The sequence below is a fragment of the Grammomys surdaster genome, unplaced genomic scaffold, assembly GCF_004785775.1.
Source record: "Grammomys surdaster isolate TR1022 unplaced genomic scaffold, NIH_TR_1.0 131, whole genome shotgun sequence".
In the NCBI taxonomy this organism is placed as follows: domain Eukaryota; kingdom Metazoa; phylum Chordata; class Mammalia; order Rodentia; family Muridae; genus Grammomys; species Grammomys surdaster.
This window is the reverse complement of record NW_021604589.1, coordinates 1976021-1992754: the sequence shown is the minus strand read 5'-3', so window position 1 is coordinate 1992754 and position 16734 is coordinate 1976021. Positions and strand designations below refer to the sequence as shown.

The window sequence follows — 16734 nt, the reverse complement described above, 5'->3', positions numbered from 1 at the left end:
AGGGAGGGAGGAAAGACAGAAGGAAGGAAGGAAGAAAGACAAAGAAAGAAGATAGGGAGGAAGGGAGAAAAGGTGTGCAAATCATTGTGATTTTTCTACGAACCCTCTAAAATGTGGCAAAGATAGTTTTAAGTACATAAAATATTCTGAAAGATTTATTTAATTTTCCCTATACTTAGGATCTGATTGGAAGAAGGCAAGCATAAAAAAAAAGCTGCCAAAGGAGACTAAGACAATTAAGATAGGATCAAAAGTACCCCAGAAACATCAGGTTATATATTTAATCAAATGTCAAGAAAATATTTAAAGTAATAAAGAGGTTATCATAATAGTAAAGTATGTTGGTTCTTTTACAGATCAGGAACAAGAAACCTTTGTTTGCTCTTTTCTAACATAGTCAAGGATGTAATAAAGTCTACATAAAACACAGGAAATGGTTACACACAGCATCCCTGCTATGTAGAAATCAAAATTAATTCCTTCTACTATAGGCAAAGGTAATAAGCAGTAAACCAAGAAAATACAGCGATCAAAACTGAGCACACACCACTAAGATTTTTACACATTTCACATTTTTTAAGGCAAGTATTATAAGCCAAGGCAAATACAATTCACTTTCCAGGTTTTGTACTTCATTACCTCCATCATAATTGGGGGGAAATGGACAATTTAAAGACATATCTTTTGATCTAGGTATAATGGTGCATACTTGTAATCTTACAATTTGAGGGACTGAGGCAGGAGGATTTCCATGAATAGGTTAGCCAAGTATTAGTAAGATGAGAGGGGTGGGGGGGACAAGAGAATATGTAATCTTTTGTCCAAAGTCAGCACTAATTTCACTATAGTATTAAGATGTTGGCCAGGAACCAGGAAGCCTGTATGAGTCTGAGCTAGGTCCTCTGCATATATGATATGGCTAGGTATCTTGGTATTCTTGTAGGACTCCTAACATGGAAGCAGGGCCTATCTCTGACCCTGTTGCCTTCCTTTGAGACTCTTCTCATACTGGGTTGCCTTGTCCAACCTTATTAAGAGAGGATGTACATAATCTTACTGCCACTTGCTATATGCCATGGTTGGTTGATATCCATGCGAGGACTGCCCTCCTCTGAAGGGAAATGGAAGAGGAGTGGATAAGAAGCAGAATGTGCTGAGGGGGTGGGGGTGGGGCTGGGATGAGAGGATGGAGGGGAAACTGTGATTGGGATTCGAACACACAAACAAACAAACAAACAAAAAATTAAAACACAGACAAAATGATGCGGGGTGGGGGGATAATGGCTCAGCAGTAAAGCATTTCGTAACATACATAAGACCCTAAACTCAATATCAGTACAGAAATTCCAGTATCAGAAATAAATTAAATTAAAAGATAGACTGGGGATGAAATATGCTCATGATTGTTCTCTTTAGATTGTTGAGTTGTCTCTATTTTCATTTCTTCTTTTTTTTTAAAGGTATTGGGCAGGGTTCAAATCCAGGGCCTCACGTATGGTAAGCAACAAGCTGCAGGTGAACTGAATCTCCAGCTCCTCCATTTTCATTACTAATGTAGCATTTAGAGGTAATCTGCATGCACAAAGTTCTTTAGAGTCCTCAGCAAACCCCAAGAGTATATAAAAAGGGGTCCAGGTACTAAAGGAGGAGAAAGAGGAGAAGGAGGAGGAGGAGGAAGCAGCAACAGCTGAATGCTGCTGAATTAAGGCAGAAGTACCTGCTTTGGAAAGAAAGGCACCCCATGGTGATTCATTTCTCAACTCAATGAACTATAGTTCCCTAATTTTAAACTGCTTCGAGATTAAAACAATGATCTTTAAACTGATCTATTATAAAATATAGCTATTATTGAAATAAAATGGGGGTCTTTTATAATAAGGAATGTTTATGTTAAAAAGAGTCCCCATCTTAAACAAACAATAAAGAATAGTGGTTGGCATGCCATAGTTCTAGTTTTGTATCAGTCCTTATTATTAGCTAGATAATGATCTTCAGACAGAAAGCCCCAGCTTACAAATCAACATCTTCAAAGGCAATGTCACTCGGGATGCTCAGAAAATGCCTTTCTCAGTCCTGGAGCTTCTTTTGACCTCAGTTTCTGAATGAACATTCTAGGGCCTTTTCCCAAGGCATAATACATTATTTTTTTTTCTATTAACCTTCTTATTAGTTATCAGTTTTTCCTCCTACTTCATTGGCCACATAGAGAGCAGCAAGTGAGAATCTCATCAACTTTTAATTCACACCAAAACCTCTTGCTCTAACACCGCCACTCTCTGTCTTTTTCTTAAAGTGTCAGAAGAAATGAGTCTCATTCAGTACAACTCCCTGTTCTCATGCTAGATCACATACCTATTTATTTCCTCAAGGAATATTAACCCAGTGTTTGCCTCCTTTTGATAGCTATCTTGTACCATAGAGAGGAAGGAGGCTCACAAACTCAGCTTGTCACAACTCACAAGTCTCCAGGCTACATAAGCAGAAAACAATTGATGAGGTAGCAGGGGACAATGGAGGAGGCTGAAAATTAGGCAGGAAAGTTCAATTATTCAGTTTAGGAGTCATCATCTTTGCTGGGGGTCAATTTTCAGTGATGTAATTACCTTTGTGACTACTTCCCTTATGCAACTCCTCACTTGTGCCCCTGGAACTCTTCATCCATGAGTAGCCCCTCACCCATGCTCCTGTGAGTGATGCTCCTATAAAGAACCACTCACCCATGCTCCTGAATCCCTCACCCATGCTCCTGTGAGTGATGCTCCTATAAAGAACCACTCACCCATGCTCCTGTATCCCTCATCCATGCTCCTATAAGTAATACTTCACTCCATGAATGACTGCTCACAATGTTCCTTTGAATAACCCCTCACTCACACTCCTGTGTATAACCATTCACCCATTCTCTGCTATGGGACCTTAATGGCTCAGGATTACAGAGGAAGGGTCGAGGACAGCTTCAAACCCAGATCCCTCAGATGACGAAGGCTTCACTCCCTCGTTTGACCTTTTAAGCCCAACCACACAACACACACACACATACACACACACACACACACACACACACACACACACACACACACACCTCTTACAGCCCCTGAGTATGCAGGTGAAGTGTCTTCCAACACTCCTGCCCTAACCAATGATACACAGCCACACACACTCTGGGGCAAGGGCCCCAGAGACCCTGGCCACCTCCCCATGGGCATAAATACTCCACTCCCCCCCAACCCCTCAATGGACTGAGCCAGTTCTCCAAAGCTGTCCTTGAGTGTGTACTCAGCTGTTCCTGGATGTATGTTCTTTGTCTGTCCACTCGCTGTTGACCAAGATCCTCCCTACACTCACCTGTCCGGATAAGCTTCCCTCCCTCCAGTTCAGCCCAGTGTGCAGCCTGACTACCCCAAAGCAGACTAGAGCTGGCATACCTACAATAACCCCATACTAATGCCTCCTGTAAATGACCCCTCACCTATGAGTAAGCCTTCAATCATGCTCCCATGTATGTAGCATAACCTCCAAAAATCCACTGATTCACCAGGGTAGGTAAGCTTGCTTCATTGCCACATCTAGACATGCGCCCTGTCTAGAGTGAACTTCAGGCCTCCATAGGAGAAGTCATGCAACAGTCTTTTTGTTCTATCAACAATTGCCTTCAGATTGCCATGTTGTTGTTGTTGCTGTTGTTGTTGTTGTCATTGTTGTTTTGTGACTAGTTTCACTTTATTTGGTTTCATAGTGGTATTTTCTACTAATGATCATTGATGTAGTAGCAAATTTTATCAGTACAATGTTATCTTTCAAGAGTGTTGATCTACTTTTTTTGACATTCCCTAAACATTTACAGTAAGTTTAACAAGTTCTCAGAACAAAGAAACAAACAAAAATCAGTTGGAATTTTCTTGAGTGTTCTTCTTTCATTTGGTTGCTGTGAAAAAATACTCTGAAGAAAAGAAACCTGGGAAGAAGAGTTTCTCTAGTTCACACTTCATCTGCAAGAAGTGAAGCACAAACCAGAAAGGATTGCTGCTGGCTTACTCGCTGCCTTTTGTTTTCTTTTTTTTTTTTCAGTTTGCTAATAATAGTTTATTGATCTTTGAAACATCTTACATTTTGTGACATCAGTGACTTTTCTAAATTTTAAAGGATTTAAATTTGGTCAACAGTTTTTAGTTCAATTATAAAAATTATTTCCTGGTGTACAGACAAAACCATTAAAATTTATCTCTGTCTTATCTCAAAAAGGAAAAAAGATTTTTATAAAATACTTTGCGAATATTCATGGTTCTCAATACCAGTTTAAGCAGAGTTTTACATCCTTTTGTTTTCTTATATAACACAGATTCACCTGCCTAGGGATGGAACCACCTACACTGGACTCCGCCTTCCTACATCAATTAGCAATCAAGAAAATGCTCCAAGGACATGCCCACACGCCAATGTAATCTAGGCAATTTTGCAGCTGAGATTCTCTCCTCCCGGGTGACTCTGTGTTGTGTGAAATTGAAAATAATCCCAGGAAACTGGGATCCTATTGAATGTCTATATTGATTTGAGAAGAAATGACAGGATAATATTGACTCTCCAACCATTTAAACAAAGTCTTTCTATTTCTACAGTCAAGTCTTCTTTAATGTTGCTGTGGTTTACATATATTTGTTTTTCTATAATTCTTGGGCATCTGTGGCTAGATTTTTTTAAAAATACCTGATGTATTTATCCTATCATTCATGAAACCACTTTAAAACTTTAAAAAAAAAATTCCTAAGAGTTTGATACTACTAAAACAGAAAATTCAGCTTCTTTTTTATACTGATTTTTTTTTATATTGATGAAATCACTCAGGAGCTGTAATTATAAGTTGTAGACTGTTCAATCATCTGCAATGATTCCATCATACACAGATAGATGCTTTGTTTCATTACTGAAACCTGTATCTTTTTATTTTGTCTTCTCCCACTGCACAGTATTGAGAAGAAATCTTAACTGACACTAGTCTTTTTTTCCACCTTGTACCCACAATGAAGAAGTCTTAACAAGTCGCCATTAATTACACCTTTCTGTTTCCTGAGTTCTTTTGCTTCTCTAGAAAACCTGTGTTTCTTTTCAAGTGTCATCTCTCCCAGGAATATTTCCAGTCTTCCAGTCTGAGTTCTCCGCCTCTATCCATGCATTTTGCTAAGGTGTTGCTTATTCATAGTAGGTTCTAAGGAATGCTCTGATGGTTTCTGTAGTCCATTACTGGAACTCACATGGCGACTAACACAGAGAAAGAAATCTGGCAAAGAGCTGATGGATGAGTCCTTGAAGGGGCACATTGTGGTTGCCTTTTTTTTTCCTGCGTGTGCTCTTGGTGTACTTGCTCCATCCTCATAGCCAATATTTTCATTAAAAGAGGGGAAATTTGAGAAACAGACTGAACAGAATTCATTATAAAGTGTTATGGACCAGGAAAAAACTAACTGAGGGCAACTATGTGTGGTTTCCCTTCTCCCAGAGGGAAGGCCTATAAATCCTCACTCTAGTGAACATCAGGAAGACCAGAAGGCTTGCATCTGCCAACAAAATATACATGGAAAATTGCACAAATCACATCCAAACAGAATCTTTGAAAAGAAAACTGTGTGTGTGTGTGTGTGTTTAGTTTTGTGTTTTTAGGTTTGCTGTTGTTGTTATTGTTGTTCCTATCAATAGTCATACCTAATGAATGAGGGTCATTTTAGAACTCTTGGCTTCTCCTTCAGTCTGGGGTTCATGGCAATTCCAGCAATCAGCAGTAACATAACAACAGGTAACATGAGTCAGAGAGAGCTAATTTTTGCATTGTGCCTTGAAGGTTTGAAGGTTAGTACAACGTAACCTCGACTTGAAGGTCAGCTTCTCCTCCCCTCTGATGTGCACAATTGCAGTTAACCCAGCTTGTACTATCATCTCTTACTGTTCATTTGTATGTGTTTGTTTGTGCATGAAAGATGGATGAGCCTATGTGTGTGCATCTCTCTGCATGTGCAGAGGTCATAGCAGGACTTCAGGTGTTGACCTGTCACTCTCTACCTTACCCTATGAAGACAGGTCTCTCACTGGCCCCTGGAGCCAATAAGCTCCAACAATCCTCCTGTCTTTGCATCCAATTGCTCTTCTAATGCTGGTGTTATAGGCACATGCATGGCCACACATGTTTTTTATATAGGGTCTAGAATTTGAGTTCAGTTTCTCATGCTTATGCAGCAAATGTTCTTGTTCATTGACCCATCTCCCCTGGCCTCATTTAAAAAATTAATACTTACTCTTCAGTGATACATAATATTCCGCTATTGAAAGAAATGAATACCCTTTATCTTTCCTAAATTAAGTTCTAAGTGTATAAGTAAAGCTGAAGCTGCCAGTTATTTATTAAAATATGTACATGCTTATGTTGTCCTTATAGACCCACAGTATTCATAGGGACAATATTCCTAGAACCTCAGTGTTAATAGAGACAGTAGCCTATAGCCTCGATATTAACAGGGACAATAGCTTAGAACCTCAATATTAACAGGGAAAAATATTCTAGAGCCTTATTGTTTACAGGAGTACTAATTCTAGCTAACACGTTAACTTTCACAGACTCCCTTGCTCAAAACTCTATCCTATCCAATAAAAAAGAAAACCAGCAGAATGCTTCCAAGTAGAGATTTTGGGAAATTGTTTTTCTGACAAGTGGAACAGGCTTCTGTTTCGTGTCATTTGCCTTGTGCTCTCTCTAATTATTCTTGGGCATGTCTGGAGGCTCAGCAGCCACCTTGTGTTCATGAAGTAGTCAGTTGTTATAGATGGAGTGTAGGAAGTTAGAAGACATCTTGAGAGAATTTCTTAAAAGCAATACCAGATGTAGGCTAGCTAGTTCTAAACTTTTTGTTACTAGAAAAATAAAACCCATATATGTCTCCTGTGTCAAATCCACTCTTTTAGAGTTTTCTACCATGTGGTAGGAAAAATATTTAGCTGACACTGTAGATGTACATGAGTCAAGATTTCCCAACATTGGTAGGCATGACTTTTTCAGCCTGACAATTATTTACTGAGAAAAGCTCATGCCTTGTATGATTCTAGACAGTGTCCTTAGCTTTTACCTACAAGAGCATAATAACAACTCTGCCAACTGTGCATTTGTTTTCTGTCACTATATTAAACCCGGGAGAGAACCAACATATTAAGAGCAAAGTTTCAGGACCGGGTGGTGGCAGGGCATACCTTTAATCTCAGCACTCGGGAAGCAGAGACAGGTGGATTTCTGTACCTTCAAGGTCAGCCTAGTCTAAGAAACAAGTCCCAGGATGACCAGGGCTGTTCCACAGAGAAACCTTGTCTCAAAAAAGGCACACACATACCCCCCAAATGGTAGAAATACTTGGGAGAGGAAAACCACTCACCTCACAGCAAAAGGCAAAAGGAGTCTAGGCATAACTCTGGGGATGAGTCTTTGACAGTTGGACCTTTTGGAAACAGTCAGGAACATTAATAGAATAAATTATAGAAACAAAAATGTCTCCGGGATATTGCCGATTTTCCCTGCCTGATGTGCAGTATTTGCCGTATGCTGTTCAGAACCAACTTTAAATGTCATCATCTGATGACAGAGGCCCCCTTTACTTCTCAGCTAAAGGGATAATGTGAGTAAAGGAGAAAAGACTTTGGACTAAGCTTGATGTGAGTGACTCAGCACTTTGATACTCGAGACACTTAAAAGAAAACTGATTAATTAATGTATAATGTCCTGCCTCACACAGAACGCTTCAATTACATCTTCAAGATACTTCACAGAAAATTGTGACATTTGTGGCACTTTTGTGTCAGGGAAGGTGCTGTTTTTGAATGGGAAAGAATTCTTTCCCAGATGTCCTTAAATAACACTACTGATGACACTGTTCTGCGATCAGTGATGCTCCAGGCAGGAGCCTGCTCTACTTTCTGTGCTGTACCAAAACACCCTGACCCAAAAGCAATGTAAAAAGAGGAAAGGAAAGGGTTTCTTTGGCTCACTATTCTGACAGCCCATTAGTTCAGGGAGATCAGCAGAGCTCATCAGATCACAGCCACAGTCAAGAACATAAATACATCTTTGCTCCCTGGTTCATGATCAGCTACCTTTCTCTACTCTTACACAGTTCAGAGCCCAGCCCATGAAAAGATACTGTCATTTAGGGTAGGTCTTCTCATGTCAATTAACAATCAATACAATCCCATAGGTCCACAGACCAACCTGAATCTAGGTAATTTTCCAACAAGACTCTCTTCCCAGGTGACACAGATTGTATCAAACTGACAGTTAAAAGTGACCAACTCAAGACCACACTGTGGACCAGTAAACAGGAAAGTTCATGTTTTGAGTTCTTTCCTTCCCCTCTCACCTCAACAGAGAGCTAGGAAATGTCCTTAGCATCAGTTTATAGGACCCCAAAGAGAATTCTAAGAAGTGGGGTTAGCACCCTGAGGGGTTAAAAATGGATTTGGGCATTGTATGAAAGATGGTTAGCACTCCCCTTGACGAAGACAGAAGAGGTCCTAAGAACACACATACAGTTAAGGCACTTTTACCTACTTTATACCATCTCATCAACATGTTTCAGCTGGCTTCTGTGTCTCTCACTCAAGGCTCCCTTTCAGGCTTCTCCTATCCCTGGGTTCCCTGTACTTATACCTTCAGACTCCTCTCCCAGATCCGAATTTTTCTGATAATCTTGGTGTGCCACATTGTGCTTCAAGCAACATACTCTTGAGAAGGCTAAAACAATTTCAGACCAGGCAACACTCCCCTTCCTAGTACACCTCAAACCAATAATGTGTCGTGGAGGCTAGAGAGAGGCCACCCCAGTTCTTGAAATCATCCTGTGCCAGCTCTCTGTTTCTTATCAGTCAACTCCCAGAAAAGTTGGCTCATCTACCTAGTCTCTATTGTGTCTATACTTTATAGAGAAACAGATAGATTAGAAAAGACCCAGTGCCATTTCTTGATTCAAGTGTCTATAGCATCCTGGAGTCAGAAGCCATCAAGGCTTTTGACACAGTCATCCAATGCCCCTTACCTTACTGGACCATTTGCATACCAGGTTCCCTTACCAGAGGCCCAGTGCTACTGTTATACTGAAGAGGAGGCCATATAACTTCTATATGCCCATTCCATGCTGGGAAATCCAAAGGCAGGTCCTGACAACATTAAGATCAATGCAGGTAGCGCAAGAACAGACCTCTGACCCCTTCTCAGACCAGTTAGACCTGCACAGTTTATGACTTTTTAAATGTAGGCCAGACTTGCCTATAATCCTCCTACTTCTGCTTCTAAAGTACTGGGATTACAGATATACAACAGCATACTCAATTTGCTTATAACTGTCTAAACCAAAATCTCTTTGATCTACAGAGGCCTCCATTCTCCTGGAGTAGACATGGTAATAATAATATAAATTGGGGGGGGGAGAGTCAAGTAGTAGAATACATAAAAGCTGAAGGATGAATCATCTAGGAGAAGGAAGGAAATCAGCCCAAGTGACATGCATTATGTATGAAAAGGCCACAATGGGACTCATTACTTTGTGTGTTCCTTTAAAATATTAATTAAAAAATAAAATTAAGTTATGTGATTTTAAAGTTGATTGAGGCCATTGTACTTGATATTGACTATCTTTCATTGGCAGGGCTGGTAAATTTGGTAAATTGTTTGTGGTGCAATCATGACAACTTGGATTTAATCTTTAGAACCCATGTTTTTAAAAAATGAGCATGGTGGAATGTGCTTACTGGGGAGGTAAAAACAGGAGAATCTCTGGGGATCACTGGCCAGTCAACCTGACCAAAAATGGTGAGTTTGTAGGCTAAAGGAGAGACCCTAAATCAAAAGCCAAAGTAGAAAGCTTCCATGGAAGTTGGCCTCTAGTCATAAACATATGCACCCACAAAAACATGTACTTCTATGCACCTACACGTATACATACATACGTATACACAAGTACACACAAAACAACCACCCAAGTACTAGATGACAATAACAACAAATAAAGAGCAAGAATAGAAAATACCCACTACCTGATTAGGTTATGAGTTACCTAGATTTGTTTGAGTCCTTTCTCCAATCAGATGGTTATTTTGAAATTCAGAAAGATTTCCTTAAAATGGTTTCAGTCTTTTGTCCTTTAATCCTTTTATATGGCAGGCTATATTTATTGATTTACATGCACTGAACCATCCTTGCATCTCTAGGATGAAGCTGATCTGATCATAGCAGGTGTCCTTCTGATATGTTCTTGAGTTCAGTTTGCAAGTGTTTTATTAAGAATGTTGAGTGATTTTTCAGGAATAGGATAGCTACATGTAGAAGGAAAATAGACCCTTATCTCTAACCCTGAACAAAACTCAGTGTCAAATATACCAAGGACCTCAACATAAGACCTGGCACCCTGAATCTGATAGGAAACATGTAGAGGAATTTTAATCCAGCAATTTCACTGCTCTGACTGGAGTACAGACACACCCTTAGTACACACCTTTAATCTCTAATGATGAAGGTAAAGTTAGTTTGTAGAAAGAAACAGCCCTGTTTGAAAGTGATATATGATTGAGGGACAGACAAAGTGATGAATCAGAGAAAGATTTGACAGAATGAGTCAGAAATAGGATACACCCTACTCTCATAAGAATAGACATGAAGAGAGGGCTATTTAAGAGCAATGCAGGAAGAGAAAGAGGAGTTGGAAGTCCGTCAGTACATTCTTGCTCAGTCAGTTGATTTCAGGCAACGTAGTCAGTTCGGTTCAGTCAGTTAGAAGTTAGCGTAGTGAGTGCAGTGGAATTGAGCGCATTCATGAGTCCATGCAGTTCTGTGCAGGCCAGCAGAGGCCACTGAAGCCAGAGAACAAGAAGGAGCCATAAGATTAGAACAAATTGCCAGAGTTAGTATGAGGCCAAGCAGAGTAATTTAGTGAGAAACTAAGAGAAGCCTGAGTGAATCAGTCAAGAAGTTTGAACAAGAACAACTAAGTTGAATCAGCCAACCAGAGTTCAGAAAGACCTACAAAGAGTGAACATATTCAGCAGTAAGTCTTAGAGGATGAAAACATTCTAGGCCTAAATTAGATTGTACAGAGGCTACAATTACATCAGGCAAACAAATGTTACTTTTACAGAAATGCTTAAACCTGTACACATAGTGAAGGACTTTCTGAACAGGGCACCAGTAGCACAGGCATTAAGACTGTTGACAAATGAATGTCATGAAACTAAAAAGTTTCTGAACAGCAAACATCCCCATCATTTGAGTGAAGAGGAAGTCTACAAAACAATGAAAATATTTATTAACTATACACTTAACAGAATGCTAATGTCTAAAATATACAAAGAACCAAAATAAAATAAAAACTTAAATGTCAAGAAAACAAGCAATCTGATTTAAAAACTGAGTCATAAAGCCAGACATCTCAAAAATGAAATACAAATGTTTGAGAAATATTTTTAAAGTGTATTAACACCCTTAGCCACCAGGGAAATGCAAATTAAAACTATTTGAGATGTCATTTTATCTCAGTGAGTAGGGCTAATATAAAAAATACAAACAATGGCAATGACTGGCATAGATGTAGAATAAGAGGAACACTTACTCACTGTTTTTAGGAATGTAAACTAATTCAGCCGCTATGAAAATCAGTGTGTAAGCTAAAGGCCAGAAATGCAATACTACTCCTGGTTATATTCCCAAGGAACTCTATATCCTACTACAGAGACACTTGTTCATCCATGTTCATGGATGTTTTCAAGGAATGAAAATAGCCTAGATGCCCACTAACTAATAAGTGAATAACGAAAATGCAGTCCAAACACATAACATTATTCAGCTGTAAAAAAAAAAGTGAAAATGTAAAATTCAAAGGTAAATGGATGGAACCTGAAATAATCAGACACACAAAAAAGGATAAATGCTGCAATCTTCTCTCTCTCTCTCTCTCTCTCTCTCTCTCTCTCTCTCTCTCTCTCTCTCTCTCTCTCTCTCCTTCTCTCTCCCCCCCCTCTCTCTCTCTCAGTCTCGTGTGTGTGTGTGTGTGTGTGTGTGTGTGTGTGTGTGTGTGTGATGGTTTTGAATCTTTAGATACATGTATTTAAATTGGAGTCCTCATAGAAGGCAGAAAACTAGTAAGTAGCCATGGTGAAATTTCAATGCAAGCAAATCAGAACACAAGTGGTATGAAGGGAGGGATAGAATAATGGATCTGAAAGGAACAAAGAGGGTAAGAAATGGGAAGGTTGAATACAGGAGGGAATATAGGGAGTGATAATTCACACTGAAGAGCTTTGGAAAAGCCATATGAAAACCTACTACTGTACAAGCTTCCTAAAATATACACATACATGCATATATACACACAGATATGCATATGGAGTTTAAAAGGACTTACCCTGTGATGTGGGCACAACACCTCATCCAGACACCATAGGATATCAGATAAAAAGCCAGTGCCATGTAAGATTTTTTAAGTTGCCAGTCAGTGGGAGTCCCATAGACCCTACCTCAAGCATTACCATGCTCTTAATAACACCCCAGAGCTTGATGGTAGGACCTATTGCTGAAAACACCACTTACTTGAGTCAGAACATGGAAAAATCAAGCTGGTACTAACCTGGAAGCTTCAGCTTTACTTTTATAGCTTTCATAATGTAGCTTTTATAATGCTGGAATATTCTATGCATGCTACCAGGAAATAAAAAGTAAGTAACAGCCTTACCCAGCTGTGAACCCTGTGAGCTTCAATAATAACTGGCTTGGCAAGATATGTTCACTAGCACAATAGTGGTAAAAACGGTATGGGAGTAATTAACCACTTTCTGATTAGATTAAAGCCTGCTGCACAAGACAGAACACATGCCTGGTATTGTTAACTGAGCCAACATGCCTGGCTAGGTCATGGACTCTGGAAGAGAACTCAATACTATTATTCTGCTGAATGGACATAGTAAAACTGCCCCCTAAATTCTTATCTTCTTCATATAGATTACCACATCTCTCACTCCTCATCAGAAAAGCTTATTTTTGTCATGGATGGTGATTAATATAGTGTCTTAATTAGGGTTTCTATTGCCTCAATGAAACACCATGACCAAAACAACTTGGGGAAGTAAGGGTTATTTGACTTATACTTCCACTTCTCTGTCCATCATTAAAGGGAGTCAGGACAAGAACTCAAACAGGACAGAAATCTGGAGGCAAAAGCTGATGCAAAGGCCACAGAAGGGTACTGCTTACTGGTTTGCTCTTCATGGCTCTCTCAGACTGTTTTCATGTAGAATCTAGGGCTACCAGCCCAGGTGTGGCACCAGCAGATAGGTTGGGCCTTGCCACATCAATCACTAAGAAGATGCTCCAAAGGCCTCACAGCCCAATCTTATGGAGACTTTTTTTTTCAATTACCGTTTCCTCTTCCCAGATGACTCTAGTCTGTGCCATTGACATGAAACTAGACAGCACACATAGAGACCCACAACTGTAGAAACTAAGAGACCATGGAACATTTCCTGAAATAGGGCATCTGTATCATACCCTCTCCCATCAAGGTTCAGGTATTATAGCAGAAGAAGGAATGGAAAATAGCAAGATTTCAAGGCAGTGAACATCTGCAGCAAGACAGTATTTTCTGGACATGACAGAGGTAGTGCACTCATGAACTCATAGCAGCTGTGACTTTACAGAGAAGATCTGCATAAGACCAAGCCAGCAGAATTACAACAAGGAGAAGTCCCACACTTAGCCGAGAAGCTATTGGTACTTGATAGCTACTAGCATGGGTGGAAGAGAGTCTATTTTCTTTAGGGATGTGGATCCTGAGAAGTTACCCATGCTCCAGTAGTCATTCGTGGCTTGCTCACATATTCTTGTGAAGTACATAGTACAGTAACTAACATATGTTAAATGCTAAAATTTTCAGGTGCAACTATTATCTCTGTGATAAAAGGTGAGTGACCATTTTAAAAATTTCAAAAGAGCATAGAAATTTAAAATGAGACAAAAGACCCCTTTTACATCAACTCCATTTCTTGCAAATACCAACTTTTAATAATTGAGCATACTTTTCAGACTTCTTAATTCAAATTAATTTTTATGAATGTAATATAAACTAAGATAATGCAGATTTTTCAAAGCTACACTATATTAAATATAAAAATAAAATAATGGTTCATATCTTTCTCATTCTCATTATTCCTTGTTTGTTTCCTAAAAGGTAAACAGTTTAAAATCTGTAGAAACATTTATTAAATGTTATTTATGTGTGTGCATGTATGTGGGGTTTTGTGTACACATGACTCTTAAGGTCATCAGACTTAGTAGCAGGCTCCTTTACCCACTGAGCCATTTTAGCAGCCCCACTTGAGACAATTTCAGTGGCTTCTTTGAGTACTCATATGTAATCCTGCTTTTCTAAATAATTCATATGTGACCTTGTGCTTTATCAGTTGTAGACATTATCTTCTTGCTGCAAAGATAGGTCATTATGGAGTTCTTTAACATCTCCATTTTCTCTGCTTCCTCACTCTCATCTCCAAGTATTGTTAGGCTGTAGTTTTTGGTTAAATCAATATATGCATTTTCCATTACTTTGCCTAAGCAAATTTAACTTGATAACTGAAGTTGATAGCTGCAGCATAAAATATTATAAATCCTTCCTTACTTTTGTTTTACCTAAAAGTAATAATTGCCTTTGTTTGATTTTTTTTAATTTGCTTGAATTTTTCTATAAATGTTACTCACTGCAAATGTTACTCTGTAAGTTATATTACTTGGTTTTTTCTTTTAAATACTTTCTCAGAATGGTTTTAGGGTATTCTTTCAGACCCCATTTTCTCTTCAATCCATCTTCCATAGAGCCATTCAATCACATTCTATGTAGACTAGTCATTTTCCTGGAACTTTTTTCCTTCTCATTCTAAGAATTCATGTTCCTTCCTCCAGAGTTAAGATGTGTATTAACAGAATTCATTCCTGCCTCATTCTGGGCCTGCTCACACGTTCTTGTGAAGTACATGCTGTAGTAACTAACATATATTAAATGCTAAGATTTTCAGATGCAACATTAATTTTTTTTCAATAGGAACAGAAAGAACTATAGATCTGTCCAAAATATTGATTAACCCAGCTTTTCAGTTTACAAGTACCCCCTTCCCAGGATTTCACTGAAGCTGTTCTTGTGTGCTCACCATTGACATCTTTGTTGCTTACTCCAGAGAACAGTGTGTGTGTGTGTGTGTGTGTGTGTGTGTGTGTGTGTGTGTGTGTTTTACTCTGTTCTGATCCTATTACATGACAAATGCTGGGCCAGTCAGTTACACCTATCCTAGGCCAGAACTCAGTAATAAGTCACAGAGACAAAATCTCCATGGAGTTTATAGATATTATATTTTCAATGAGTTCCCTGGCCATGGAAAAATAGAGCTGGTCCCAACCTGATGACCTGCTGTGGCTCTTTTTACACGCTACTATACTTACTGCCCATCTTTTTTAAAAATCAATTCTTCTGCGCACCATTTCTTAAGCATGCTTCAGTTTGTTCCTTCACCTGAAATTCCCTGAACCTACCCATATGTCAAAAACTTACTCATTCTTCAGCATTCACTTTCTTCATAAGGTCTTTTATGGTTTCTGTATGTGCCATCATCATCAAGAAAATTAATTTCACCTCTTCTCATTTCATACTTCAAATTACAGAGCTCTCTGCATTTTGATTTTAAACAAAAAATCATAGCTGCTCCCACATAACACACTGGGGTTTGTATTTTAATTTTTCATGATCATTTCTGACAACAATGAGCTTTCATCATCCAATAATTCTGTCAACCCTTACATATACAATGTGTACGGTCTCCATCAGTGCCTAAGCTGAGCCTGTTTAATAAAATTATATCATATTACATTGCTTAGGATCCAGGTAAGGGAACATAGGCCATACCAGTTGTTTTAGCAAATATGGAGTTCTGTTGGAGATTCAGTATTGATCTTGGTGAGAAGCAATAGCCCAGTAGCTAGAAGAGATTGGTTATACTTTGTTAGCAAGATTTCATCTATAATCCTCCTGTTCTCCTTAGGAGTCTCATAAATAACTCAAACAAATATTATACCTAGTTTTTAAAAGGAGACATTAATGGTAGAATTTCTTCTATGTTTATCAATTACTATAGTTTCTGAAAATGTTGATAATGGACATGAGTTCTTTTCTGAGTAAGAGACTTGTTTTAAGTAAATCAATTATAATAAACTCAAGTGCAGGTGATATGTTTCATCTCCAAAAATCTTACAATGGAAGTAAAACAAAATTGTAAGATTTTGGTTATATATGAATAGGGGAGAGTAGAATGCGAGGACAATTTAGGATCGTGTCTAGATTTTCTTTTTTTAAGCTACATTATTTTTGTTAATTTATTTATTCACTTCACATCCCAATATCAGCCCCCCTCTCCTCCCAGTACCCACTCAAACAGATCCTCCCCCATCCTCTGTTCCCCTCTCCTCTGGGAAGGGGGAACCCCCTGGGTTGTATCTTCATCATAGTCATGTGTCCCACTATCCCCTATGTCCGCAACCCCCACATCCTAGCACATTAAGCACTGCAGAACTGGGCACATCTTCTCCCACTGAGGCCAAACAAGGTGGCCCATTTAGGGGAATGGGATCCACAGGCAAGCAACAGATTCAGGGACAGTTCCCACTCCAGTTGTTGAAAGACC

General features: G+C 39.0%; 1 pseudogene; it reads left to right on the top strand.

Annotated features, from left to right (window-relative positions):
- Positions 1-8490: 8490 nt before the first annotated feature.
- LOC114616741 lies at positions 8491-8605 on the top strand (annotated as a pseudogene).
- Positions 8606-16734: the final 8129 nt, after the last annotated feature.